The sequence below is a fragment of the Mustela lutreola genome, chromosome 1, assembly GCF_030435805.1.
Source record: "Mustela lutreola isolate mMusLut2 chromosome 1, mMusLut2.pri, whole genome shotgun sequence".
Taxonomy (NCBI): domain Eukaryota; kingdom Metazoa; phylum Chordata; class Mammalia; order Carnivora; family Mustelidae; genus Mustela; species Mustela lutreola.
Genome location: NC_081290.1, coordinates 107,280,871 through 107,293,654, shown reverse-complemented (window position 1 = coordinate 107,293,654; position 12,784 = coordinate 107,280,871). Strand labels below are relative to the sequence as shown.

The window sequence follows — 12,784 nt, the reverse complement described above, 5'->3', positions numbered from 1 at the left end:
AGACCCAGAACCAAACATTCTTTCTTTCACCCACACCCCCATAACTTAACAGTAAGAAGCTCTCTGATAGCTACTGTCACTCTTTACATCTGCGAATACATTGACTCACTCATTCAGCTAAGGATATTCACTAAACCTCTACAATGTACCAAGACATCCAAAGGTCCATGGTTAGAGATGGTATCACAAAGGTTAAATTTCTGATAAATGGCCAATAAGCCCCTTCTGTGAGGGTGAGTCATTGTCTATTTTACATGAGGAGTCATTATTGGAAAACAACTCAGACCTCTTAGAAATATCTAGAAGGACCATAAACACAGTTTCATGAACCTTTCAGCTGTCATGTGCATTATACCATATGCACAAGAACATCTCCATACGATGGTTCCTCTCTTAGAAAGAACATTTGATATTCAGGAATAAACCTTGCCTCCTAACTTCCTGAAATCGTCTCTCACAGGAGCAAGATTTACAGTAGAGCAATAGCAAAAAATTGTGTGCACTCTAGTAGCATAGATTTGCTATCCAAGAGAAATTACAAGTACTTGAAAAGAAAAACCAGGATGTAAACCTATACTAATGGATGCAACTTGATTCTCTTAATAATCCAAGCATATCTAGTTAACTATGCAGCCAAAACGAATCGGCAGAAGTACGTTCAGTGGAGAAGCATGAGGCTTTTGTGGTCAGATGAACCCGGGAGCAAACCTTGGCTCTGTACACCCACCAGTTTTATGACCTTGGGCAAGGGAAATCACCTCCTTTGGCTTCAGTTGCCTCACCTGTAGATTGGGGATTACATCTCTCGGAGCATTGTTATAATAACTCAAGTACGTAGAAACACCCAGAGCTAACATTTATAGAATGTTTCCTTTATGCCAGGTTTCGTTCGGGTAATAAAGTCAGACACAACAGGAAAGCTGTGAGATGAGTAAGACGTATGCACGTGTGTTTACATATCAGTGTTCTTAGTCCTCACAGCATTACTGTGGGGGAAAAACCTGAGGCTTAAAAATATTAAGCACTTTGCCCAAGACAATCGCCTAGGGATTTCTATGTCGACCCAACGAGTATAAACTCCAGCAGTTCGATGCTAGAATAGCTGTGTCAACAAGGACACTACACTGCTTCTCAAAAAAAAACTTAGGACAGTGCTTAGTAATCGTAAAGTCAGGAGGAAATCACTTTTTAGAATTGCAATTCTAACAAATTCTGGGAGACGTTTTTATCTTATGAAGACCACATTTGTTTTCAAAATTATTTGGGGCAGCTCAGGGTAGCACAGATCTAGAATACAAAACCATTATGTAAATTAAAATACAAAATGAATAATGCCAAAGCATAGTGTACAATAAGAGCTAAGGCAAGAAGAATTAAACAAGGAGGAGAAAAAAATGAGGAATTTAGCGGCGCCTGGGTGGCTCAGTGAGTTAAGCCTCTGCCTTCGGCTCAGGTCATGATCTCAGGGTCCTGGGATAGAGCCCAGCATCAGGGTCTCTGCTCAGTAGGGAGCCTGCTTCCCCCTCTCTCTCTGCCTGCCTCTCTGCCTACTTGTGATCTCTGTCTGTCAAATAAATAAATAAAATCTTTTTTAAAAATGAGGAATTTAGGTCATTAGACTTCAGGCATTTGGGGGTAAAATTGCTCGTTTTGTTTCTTTGTCTTCCCTGCTTTTTCTTACGTAACAGATATGCTTATGAAGAAAACATGGCAACATTCCACATTTCCATGGCCACATTTCTGTTTTCTGTTTTTTGTTTTTTTTTAGTGTGGATCTTTATGTATGGTTTGAAATTAGAAAATATCTTACCTGGTAACTCCTCAAGATCTCCCACACATAGGACAGGGGTTGGAAAGGAAGAAACTTCAAAAGGACACCTGGGGTAAGGCAAAGAGCCGATTTTTTTTTTTCTCTTTTCAGTGATTTCCTAAGGTAAGAGTTGGGCAACTATGAAGGTTGAAGTGACTGTGCACAACAGTACAAGATTCCTAGGAGCACGAAAGGACAGGGGACTGGTTTACTGTCAGGCATATGAAGGCTGTGGGACACCCGTGGACTAGCTGGCCTTATTACACTTAAGACAGATGAAAGGGTTAAACCTGAAAGAACTGAAGCATTGAGGAAGGTGAGAGGCAAAAGAAAAGCACCCTGAGAGGCATCACCTTCATGAATTAGATTTTGTCCAAGTCCCTAGGCTCTCTCCAAAGCCAAGTTCACTGCAGTAACAGATGCTCCCTCTTCGAGGCCGATCTTCTACCTTCCAGTAATGGCTAATCCTGGGTAACTGGCTAAGGTGAAGCCACCTGCTCTGACATAGAGGAGCTGGTTCCAAATAAACAGGAGCAGGAAAGAGAGGAAAAAGGCCAACCAGAGGGCTCTGTTTCCAGCTGGATGATAAGAACACTGATGAGATGGGGCCCTTTACCGGTTAAACAGATGGCAAGGTCCCTAGGGATCCAAGATGCACAGCGATGATGCTGAAGTTGGAATGCAGAGATGCTGGAAGCCAGAGAGGAGTTTTCTGGGACAAAACATACAAGTGGGCTAATATTTGTGTATCTGTGCCCCCGTGGCTTCATAAAGAAAATACCAGCCTTACAAAGGTCACATTTTATTTGCTTTCTCTGTTCACCTGGCATCCTACACACAGACATGTGCCAAATACTGAGCAAAAACTACTTAGACCAAAGACTCCAATGTGCATAGAAAACCTATCTTTCATTAATTGTAAAAATGGCTACACTTGATATAATAAAATTGGATTTTCCCTCCCCTCCATTGTTTTGAGTATTGTAAGTTGCTTTCATTGCTACATGAGCAGGCCAGGACTGAAGGAGCTGAGTCTGTACATCTAATAAAATTAAGAAATAACTGTTGATATTTGGCTGACTCGTCCCAACCAATTTTTTTATAACTGCCTACTAAGTATGGAATATGGTGTTCTAATAGTCTCCTCAGAAGTATCCTAAATGTAGATAGAAGCCCTCTCAGCTTTCTCCGCTTCACAACTACCACTCAATGTCACTCTTTTTTCCTCAAATATGATAGCAAAGTAGATAAAATTTGGGAGATATACATCCTCAACTGATTCCTAACATAATTCACAGCTTTAAAAGCAAACAATATACTGGACCATGAGTGAGTTCCCGTGTCAATAGCTGTGGAAATCTGGCAGCTACTGATTTCCAGTGAACAGAACATGATCTTGTATCTTTATTTCCTATTTGTTGATGCTACCAGAGAGTTCGTCTACCTGATTCAGAGAAAGGTTACTAGTCAAGGAACCAAAATCACATGTATCCAATATTGGCATCCATAGAATGATACTAAAGTTGTTGTCAACTATTCATTCATCAGAAACACATTCCAAGTCAGAAAAACTGGGACGCCAGCATAATTCTAGCCCTAGGTTCTGGCTAACAAGGGGGACCCCACCTCTGAAAGAGTCAGGGGTCTCCTTCTGTGATTTGGGTTGCATCAGTTTTAGATGACCATGATGTGTCCTGGTAACCGGAAGTGATATGCTCTCATTCTGGGGGAGATCTAGATATGTAAGACTTCTGTTCCTCAAATCTGAGCCACATTATTCACAATTAAAGAGACCCCTAGGGGCACCTGAGTGGCTCAGTGGTTTAAGCATCTGCCTTCGGCTCAGGTCATGATCCCAGCATCCTGGCATCGAGCCCCACATCAGCCTCCCTGCTCGACGGGAAGCCTGCTTCTCCCTTTCCGGCTTCCTCTGCTTGTATTACCTCTCTTACTGTCTCTCTCTCTCTGTCAAATAAAAAAAATCTTAAAAAAAAAAGGGGGGGGGACTCCTACTATTCGATGGGAAACACCATAAGGTCCCTGTCACGGTGATACCTTCACTGGAAAAAGAGCAGCATAACTGCTGCCTGACCTCTTCCAGGAATGGTCTCATAAATGCTGACAAGAAAGAATCACGGATAAAAAAGACATTTAGCCTAGAGATTTTTTTTCAAACCTTTGTTTTCCTTCATTTTTATTTACTCAAAAAAAAAAAAAAAAAAGACACCTGAAGTATATTGAAAGGAAAAAGAATTTAATGCAGCTCACTCAGCCTCTCTTCTTCCCTGTGATGACTGTTGGGGCAATTAGAACTCTCTCAGTTCAGACTGACTCCTGACCCCCTCACATTAAGTAAGAGGAAACCAAAGTCCAGAGAGAGGATAAGTGAATTGTCCAGGGTCACAGGATTAGTCATTGGCAAAACCGCTAACTTTAGGTCTCCTGGTTTGGATTCCAGCACTTTTCCAAGTCTGCTCTGTCCAATTGAGTAGCAACAACTACTCGCTACTGAATGCTTGAAAAGTGACTGGTGTTGGTGGGCTCAGCCCAAACTGAGACGGGCCGCAAGCCTACGATGTGCACTGGATTTACAACACTTGATACAAGAGAAAACAAGAAATGCAAAATATCTCATTAATATTTTTATGTTCACTACATGTTGAAATAAGGTTCAGGATATATTGGGCTAAATACAATTTATTAAAATGAATTTCTCCTCTCCCTCATTTTTTAATATGGATACTAGAACACTTAAAATTGCATAAATGCTTTGTTCTACATTATTATGGACCATGATGCAGCCTTCTCAACCAGGAACCAAGAACAGGGGAGTGGAAATTATATTCTGTAATTGTTCTTCTTTTTCACATTTAGCTCCTACAGTACTTCAAACTATCACAAATTGGAATCCCTTTTACAAAGAAATGATGCTGAGGGGCAGCCTCTGGAAATTCTGATTTAATTTATCCAGGCATGGTTTTAAAGAAACCCAGGGTAAACTGATGGGAAGTCCAGACTGATAGTCACGGATCTATACCACAAGCAAAGACATATAAAACCCCAAGCAGTTTGATTCCCACCCCCAAACATGTTCCACAGTGTCAATCAAACATAGCAGATGTGAAGTCTTTGCAAGTCCAGACATGTGTATTCCTTCCCTCTCTGTCATCAGAACGTGTCTAGGAACAGCTCTTGTCCCATATTTCACAGTACTGTCTGCACTAAGATACTTATGCTGGCACATGTTAAGAGAACAGTTTAAGTATATCACATGTCAAACACAACTTAAACACATTCTGGGTGACCTCCATAACCTGGCACTCCATTTTTCCCTAGTGGACATTTGTATATGTCACAACTACTATTCTTATCAAACCGTGTCAACCAACCAATCAATCAATCACCCAGCACCTGGTAAGCACCTACTATGCACTGTATTCAACGTCAGGCAGTAAGAAGCACCACGAAGAAGTAGGCAAGAGAAAACAAATATTGGCAGATCCAGACTCTGAAGAGATTACCAGGTGATATGGTATCATGGTTATATCTATTGGTTTTTGCTTGAGATACCTGGAAAAGCATTAAACCACAAAACTGAAGAACAAAATTTAAAGAAAATGAGAGATGATGTATAATGAGTAAGCAAGAAAAAAAGTGTCTATCTATTTTAAGGCTATATCTGAGTTCCTATAAACTCTCAGATACAAACACAGCTTCCTTCCATCTGAAGAATAGAATAAATATCTCATTTTTTTAGGTGACTCCAAAAGATGAGGTTCTGCCTTGAAGGTAAGGAATGAAAAACAGAATATGCTAATTTTAAGACACAAAATGCCAGTTAAAATACACAAAAGTAACTTCTTTGTAAGTAAATAAAATTACCCTGAAATCTGATCCTGCTTCTGAATAAACAGTGAAGACATATGTAAAAGGAAATCCTGGTGACTTTTCACTAAATTTTGCTTGGGTTCTAATATTGAGCCAGTAGGTTTGACTTCTATCCTTCTGGGTTTAAAAAAAATCTGTCAGTATGGGGATACCTGTTAATCCATGCACATCACGTCTATATGCAAAGATATACAAACCATGTTGTCTAGGAGGGGCAGCTTAAAAATTAACCACAGCTAGCCTCTAAGAAACATCGTAGGAACTTATTCACTAGGGCCCCCCTTACACCACTCCTGTAGACATTCATCACTTGTTTGTTCGAAAGTCACTGGCTTTCATTACAGACATTAATTTCTGTCAAATTAAAATATGCTTGCTCATCTCAAGTGTGGTTGAATATTAATCTTGTAAACAGAAACATCCGGACCCACTGAAACTAAAAAAAAACAAAACAAAACAAAACAAAAAAAATACTTCACAAGAAATCTATAAATAAAACCCCAATTTATTAATTTACTCATGGGTTTTTTTTTTCCCCACAGTTTTGATGAGCTCCTCCATCCTTAGAGCAAAGACCTCCTTTCCTGCCTCATCTGAATATTGCCCCTCAGATGCTGAGCCTTAAAATGTATTCAGTTTTAGACATGGTATGTGTACTGATCATTTCACTAGCAAACTGAATACCTCATTTGGTTTTCCTGAATGTTTACATGCAAATATAGCACAATGGTATTTTATGTAACTTCCCCAAACTGTTAATAAAAGGGCACTATGATCCTCGAAGTGTTCATTAAAATAGGGCATCTTTTCTCCTCTGGCTTACAGAATTTTTCTTATACACATTACTTTTGAACCTAAATCTGAAATATGCTACAAGCAATTCTTTAATAAAAATCAGACACTAATTAATTAAAAGAATCATTGTTATAGCTACAAGGGATTTAATACTTAATTAGTGAAAATGAGCACCTACCAGCACAATCAGAGCTTCCTTTATTATCCGAATTTCAAAATACTTTTCATTTAAATAGGCTGTATTCTCTGGCTACTCTATGTTCTGAAGTCTAAGGACTCAAGGACAGGGTGATAGTCCATGACCTCATCTACATGTAGGACTGGGTCGTTCTATCACAGAACTGTTTTGAAGTTTCAATATTTTGGTGAGTTTATTAATTACTAGAAAAGTTGCAGTTGGCTTACATAAAAAATTATGTAATAATGATTCAATATGAAAAATGATTCGACAAAAGTTATATTTTAAGAGTTTCAAAACATTTCGGCATTACTGAAAAGCTTAAATAAAATCTGATTTTTTGTTGTTAAAATTAAAGTTATATGTACAAGTCCAGGGCTTATCATGGTGGCCATGCCAATCACAAATTATTTCATATGTATACACGATGAAAGCAAAATTAAATTTATTGATTTTTAACATATGATATTGAATGTTCAGATTAAATGAAGAATTTTAATTAAATATTAAATATTTTAATTTAAATATTAAATAAATTAAATACTTAAAAATTTTTAAATATATAATTGAAGATGTATCATTTTGTAAGAGTGTACTTTATAATTTTTTAATTAAAAAAAATATAAGCAGTCATACTTAGTCATACCACCCCAACTATATGTATTTGACCTCAGTACTAGATGAAGTGACTACAGCAATATTTTTAGCAAATGGTATTTACAGAAATCTCTAGAATAGCAAACTTACAGTAATGAATAAAATCCTACTCACTGAAATATATTTAAGCAGAGGGCTTTTTTTTTTTTTTTTTATTTGTTTGGTTTTTGCCTTGAACATTTTCTTTTTCTCGAGAGAAACATGTCACAGGAGGAGATTAAAATCAAGAAACAAACAAGATACTTTAAGACAATCTGAATTTATTTCCCAAGCGAGCAGGTCCCTTTGAACACGATAATTTTCCCTGAGAAATGAAAAGTATCTAGGGATTATAAAACTTTATTTAACCCAAGATATACTTTACCATTCAGAAACCCACAAGTCAATGGCCTAAGACATGAAATACAAGAAAGGACCTTACCTATACTGTAGCTGAACTATTTGATTAGAAATTCTTTAATAAATGTAAACTTCAGAAATCTCTGTCTTAAAAATAAGCCTTCAATGAAACTTGGAACTTGATATGAAAAATCAATCTATGCCCACACACAATTCTTTCCTTTCAAATTCATCATTCAGCTCGAGATGCCCACACATTTTCTATGCCCACATGCTCACCCACAGTCCCCATCCCTGTGTTTAAAACACCTACAGGCATCAGAATAACTTTTTTAAAATGAATAGGCTTTCTCTTCTTTGAAAGGTCTTGATGATATGGCAAATTTGTGTCCCAAATGTCGAATAATGTAAATCTAAGTGGCAATTTAAGGATATTACCATGTTACCACTTTTTGCATATAAAGGGTGATTGGTTTAAAAAAAATAATAAATCTGGCATACAGCCTTATATCTGTGGCCACCCTGAAGCAAAGATCAATATTATGCCTCAGAGTCACCCTCCAGGGAGCCAGGGGCAGGGAGCTTAAATCCCAGGTTTGCTTTTAATCCCCCATGACCTGGCTCTCTGCTCCCTACTGCCTGTGGGCTCAATAGTGAAATATTAGGTCTTCTGGGCCTCTCCATGCTTCAGTAATGCTTATGCCAAATTATACTATTTGCTTCAGTCTGAAGACCAGACCTACTTTCCACTTTCTCTGGTTCATCATTTCTAAGAAACACCCAGTCTGAAGAATAATATAGGAGGTTCCAGGTCTTAGGACCTCAAATGTGTGCTCCCCAAATCATAATCCTCACATACCTTGAGTTAAAAATTGGTATGTTTTAGTGACTACCACCTACAATTAGATCTTCTGAAACTTCATTTTCATTTATCTTTAAAATATATATGTCAATTTAATTTTAAATCAAACACGCATTTCTTAATCTATCAAATGGAAAATGGTTAATTTCATAATAAAGCTCCAATAGACTGCATTCCCTTCCTTAATAAGGAGCCACACTTACAGGAGATACTCCACTCTTATATATCGTGTACAAAGAAGAAATTCTCAAGTAATTAAGGAAAAAGATTAATTATAATGTCAATTTCAAATTAACATGTAAAGCCAAATCTCTTTAAATAAGTCCATCAGTCATCAATAACTCAAAAAACACCAGCTTAATTAAACAGAAAGTTTAACAATCAAGTTGCATTCAAAGTCTAGTCCCGTAGTGTTGTGTATCAGTTGTTAAGATTTCAAATCCACTTGTCTATGTCTTAAGTGAAGTTGTTTTGAATGAAGGGTGAATTTGTTTACATTGAGAAAACTGTGTTAGAATGTTGTCACCAACATCTGTTGTTGTCAATAAACACTCAGTAGCTCATCTGTTGATGGATATCTCTGGGGGCTTATCAATAAGAGCATAGGGAAGAGTCACTATGATGTAACATACATTTAAACGTTAAATACCAAGAATTCTGAGGACCTGCCAAGAGTAGTCGGTGTGGGTAAGGGTACCCATTGCTGATCTAAATAGCTATCCAAAGAACTCAGGCAGTGTTTGCTTCAGCAGCAGGTATACAAAGACCTCCGGCATTAGCTCCTGCCATGGCAAGACAGCTCTTTGGAGGAATGGTGAAAATCTTTCAGGGGCCTTGTGAAGGAGGGCATCTTGCCCACTAACAGCAGCACCTTCATTCCCTTAGCAACATGCGCCAGCAACAAGGGACTTCTGCTTTACCCTGGCAGCTGGACGTCAGCTCTTGGTTAGCTAAGCCAACTCTTCTGAGAACCAACTCCTGGACAGTTATGTGTCAACTAAATTTGGATTTTATTTCCTTCGTCTCCCCCTAACCTGGAACAATAGTGTAATTAATCCATCATTGGCTTGGAGTATGTTATTTCTTTATTGGCTTATTAAGAGACATTACCCCATATGCTACTGACTTGTGAAATATTACCATTATAAATTATAATTCCCGCAGTGAGCCTGTGTTAACTACATTATTGGCAAAGAGAATCCCACTCTCTGAGATAATTTGCCTCAGCAAGACAAGTGCCTTGGCATTGACAGATATTCAATCAATGCATTTCTGAAAGAATGAAAAAATGAATGGATTTTTTTTCTCCATGCTTTCTTAGAATTTGGGGAAATTTTGTGGTAATAGAATTAGTTTAAGAAGAGAGAATAGAGGGGTCCCTGGGTGGCTCAATGCGTTAAGCCTCTGCCTTCAGCTCAGATCATGATCTTAGGGTCCTGGGATCGAGCCCCGCATCCAGGCTCTCTGCTCAGCGGGGAGCCTGTTTCCCCCATCTCTCTCTGCCTGCTTCTCTGCTTACTTGTGATTTCTGTCTGTCAAATAAATAAACAAAATTTAAAAAAAAAAAAAAAAGGAAGAGAGAATAGAAAAAAGAAATGGCCTTGTTCAGATCTAAAAGTACATAATTGTGTAAAGGTAGTCAATAACCAAAATAACTCAGAAACTGAAACGTTCATTTAGTAAATGTCGCTTTCAAAGTACTCATTAAAGGAAAGAGACCATGGATGCCAGATGGTAGGGTGGAGCTAGAGGCCTCACTCCAAGATGAAACTGACAGAGTCAAAAGTGAGCAATAGATAGAAAACCAAAAAGAGGAGGGGCAAAAATCACTACAAAAAGTCTGAAGTGCTAAATATCTTTAATCCCATAGGTGAATACAGAATCATAACTTTGTAGCTATTTGTGATGTAAAATTGACTCAATAACAATAAAAATAGTATCACCTGGGTACAACAGGGCTTCAGTGTTTTTACACTCATAGAGCTCTATCCCAAGAAACTTCAGAAGGCAGTTCAAATAGTTCCTTTAAAAAGAACATTTTTCTACTTAAAAAATGCTACTAGTATCTATTTATTGAAGTATGCATCCGTAAAATAAAAAACTTTTTATTTTTTCATTTCCAGCTTTGTGATATCTGAGATTTATGATTAATTCTTCCTCAGCATCCTTATATGTCCGAAGTAGTTCAGGAGGAGAGTCCTCCTCTCTCCTCTTTTAACTACTTGCTTGATGACTATCACTACCAGTCAGAGTGAACACCAATCTTACTACAAGACACAAATGAAAGATACACTGTGAAATGCAGCCGTCAAGAATAGCTAAAACCTAGTTTATCTAACTCATTCGAAGCTCATATAGAATGGCAAACAGAACAACATAGCTCCCATGACATATGACTTTGGGTTATGGTTCCCCAAAACATTCAAAACTTCACTTCCACAAATTTTTCACTATCCAAGTATCACAGTGAGCCATTTAGCCAGCACTGGGACTACTTTTCTTACAGTTATGTGTGCAGAATTCACAATTGGCAGACAAGAAATATAATATTTTTTTATTACCACAACATTTAAAATCATTCCTTGGCTTAAATTACCACCCCCAAAATAATTATGTTTAAAAGTGGAACTACTAGCAGATTAATACAAATGTAAGATACAGGACACATCCTGTGAAAAGTAATCACACACACAAACACACACACATACACAAACATATACACACATACACGTGTGTACACATACACACCACAAATCAAATAGTATAATCATATGTTTTACTCTAACGGTAGAGTTGTGTGTATTTTTTATAAGGCTCTTGATAATGCTCCACTTCTCCAAAACTTGAGTTTCCACCATCCTCACCAATCACAGTGCAAGCACATACCCAGAGGTAGTGCAAGATAGATCACTCACCACAAAATCTGTGCCTGTTATTGCATAGGAAAGGAATGGAGCCATTCTCACCATATAAATACAAAAGAATTGTTTCCGTAGTGTAGTGGTTATCACGTTCGACTCACAAAAGAATGGTGGCCTGGCAATACTGAGGATGTGTTCAGTTACATATTTTACAACAGCCCTAGATAGATCAGGGTGTATCTATGATATTCATAATGGTATACTGTTGACCCTTGAACAAAATGAAAATTAGGGGCATTAACACCCCATGCATTTGAAAAATCTGCACCTAACTTTTGATTCCCCAAAACCTGCATGTAAGTATGACTGCTATACTAATAGCCCACTATTGACGTACCAATAAAATAAACAATCAACTAACACATACTTTGTATATTATATGTATTATATACCATATTCTTGAAGTAAGCTAGAGAACAGAAAATTTTATTTAGAAAATCCAGAAGGAAGCGGATGCCTGGGTGGCTCAATCAGTTAAACATCCAGCTCTTAATTTTGGTCAGGTCATAATCCCAAGGTTGTGAGATCAGATTCCACACTGGACGTGGAGCCTGCTTAGGATTCTCTCTGTAACTCTCCCACTGCCCCTCCCCCCTTAAAAAAAAGCCAAATCCTAAATAACATGTGAATTTTACTAGAATAATTTCCCACATGTATTAGCATTGCTTATTCCCCACCTAGCCAAGAGGGACCCAATTATTACTCACACCAAATGATAAACAAAACAAATGATAATCAGTCACCCAATCTTTTCTGAACTCCCTTCCCTCCAGACTCTAATTACCCAAACGGTTTCCATGCTTTAGGGACAATAAAGTGTGTCCTAGAAGCAAGGACAGATTCTTGGATCTGATTCTCTATAAGAGGCCATTGTAGTTGCATTGGGAATAGGATTTATCTCCCCTTTCTTTAATGCAAATAATTTCCCCATCCCAGATACAACTATTCAAATAACAAACTTCTGAATAAACAAAGAACAGTGTAGATCCTGATAGAGATTATCTGCTCCCTACAAGGTCTACCACCATTTGGTACTCAAGCAACAAAGGAAAATAATTATAATCATTTATTAATATATATATATTCATACAGTGCAGATACAAAGTTGATTATTAAGAACTTGCCTAAATTATGTTTTGTAAAAGTTAAAACCAAAGAACAGGTATCTAAAGAAAATATTTTAAAATATGACTACTGGAAGAAAATACAAAACATAGAAAACAGAAAAATACAAAGCATAGAAAAAAGAGGAAAACTGTGGACTTTAATGAAAGTACACAATTATTACAAGGGAGAAAAACTAAGCTAGGTAAAGCATCAAATAAATTAAAAGT

The 12,784-nt window shown here is 37.5% G+C and overlaps 1 protein-coding gene across 7 annotated transcripts in view; it reads right to left on the bottom strand.

Moving 5' to 3' along the window:
* Positions 1 to 12,784, bottom strand: part of PPP3CA (protein phosphatase 3 catalytic subunit alpha) — a 322,003-nt gene that overhangs the window by 167,771 nt on the left and 141,448 nt on the right. The gene's annotated exons all lie outside the window — the stretch shown is intronic.